Source organism: Lathyrus oleraceus, chromosome 3 (assembly GCF_024323335.1).
Source record: "Lathyrus oleraceus cultivar Zhongwan6 chromosome 3, CAAS_Psat_ZW6_1.0, whole genome shotgun sequence".
Taxonomy (NCBI): Eukaryota; Viridiplantae; Streptophyta; class Magnoliopsida; order Fabales; family Fabaceae; genus Lathyrus; species Lathyrus oleraceus.
In genome coordinates, this window is record NC_066581.1 from 324,830,878 (window position 1) to 324,832,741 (window position 1,864).

The window sequence follows — 1,864 nt, forward strand, 5'->3', positions numbered from 1 at the left end:
CGGTATTACGGTATTCTGGTCATGTCCCGCGAATGTGGGGATACACTTAGCCAAGACCCTTCGATTAAATCATCATGTCCCTATAAAATAAATCATAGTCCCTCGGATGATTGCCTTCGAATATATGATTTTGTCCCTCGATGACCCTTCGGTGTAGCCTACGGTTAAATGATGATAGTCCCTTCGAATGCTGAGGTATCCTTACAACCGTTGCTTTCAATGACCAATCGATGACCCTACGATGACCCTTTTACATCCAAAGGATAAAACTACTTATTTCTCAATAATAAGGACGGTTTTACCCTCACAAGGATAGGAAATGTTCAAGACCTTGGGTAGGTATAACTCTCAATTGCTTACTCACCAATCGAAATACTTTTCACACCTCACACCTTTTCAAAACATCTTTTAGAAAATCACCACTTGGTATACATTCATGCTAGAATCATTACCGAGTTATATTTTTCTAAACAACTTTCAAAACTGAACGAGATAACCACTTTGTATACATTCATACAAGAATCATTACAAAGTTAAATTCTCTTTTCAAAACATTTTCTAAACAATTCACAACCACTTTTTCCAGACAAACATAAGTGATCAAGCAATTAAGAGCCCATGGATAACCATGGATACAAAGGGTGCTAACACCTTCCCTTTGTATAATGTACCTCCCGAACCCAAAATCTAATTAAGGTCTTTCCTGTTCTTTTCCACCTTTCCTTATTGGATAAAAGAAAAGTCGGTGGCGACTCTTGCTAACCGCGACATTTGCTTTCCAGAGCAAAAACACCAAAGTCAGTTCACCGTATGACAGGTACCTAGCACTATTCATTGATCTTGTGGGGAAAATGGCTTGAATCTATGAAGAGAATATGGTAACTCTATTATGGAAGATCAAGGCATAACATAGGTGATATCTCCTTATTGATTTGACTATGTGGCAAGCAAGATAAGTTGTGTTACCAAGGAGGTTAACTTTTAGTGTTCTTTTAAATGGTAAAAGCGTGTTGATTATTACTAATGTTTTATATCCGAGAAGTGTTGGAAAAGGTATTGTTCTTAATGATGTATGTTATTTTTGACAAGACATACTCAAGTTTATCAAATTGGGGATCGATCAACCTAAGATGAGAACACATGAGGAGGAGCAAGATGATTGTCATCATTGAAAAAAATTGAAAGTCCAATTGTTAGGATGATCATCAAGTCAATAACACTCTTGGATATATTATTAATCGCACTTTCAAGTACTTGTATATAGAGAAAAATGGTAAGAGCGTTTTTGTTTCGATTGGTTTTGTGGCACATTTTGCATTCATTCCAACTTTCATTCGAGAGTTCCTTGTGGAATGCAAGTACATCCTCTGTCATTCATACGGTGAGGTAATATTGCTTCAATCCTTTTCTTGTTTTGTTAGTAAGTATTTATTTTACCTGTTTATTTCTCAAAGGTATATGATGTGTTATGTGTATGATATATGTTATAAGTATTCACTTTTAAAATTTCCATGTGTAACCATTGTGTGTTTTCACTTTATATGTTTATAGTGATCATATTCAAATATCTTCACATTTGATCTATATCATTTACCAAATCATGCTTACATTTTCATGTTTACATGACTTTAGCTATCAAACCATGAAAAATTAGCATATGCATGTGTCTCTCATTCAATCATTTACTCATGAGCCAAATTGAGTCATCTAATGTCATTCCAAGTTCACAAGTGTCAATTTTCCAAGTTTTGTACATCATGTGTCGACACGAAATCCGTATAGGTCGACATATAATATTAAGTTTTGAATTTATCAAAATTAGTTCAGTATGTGTCGACACATTCAATGGATAGGTCGACACATA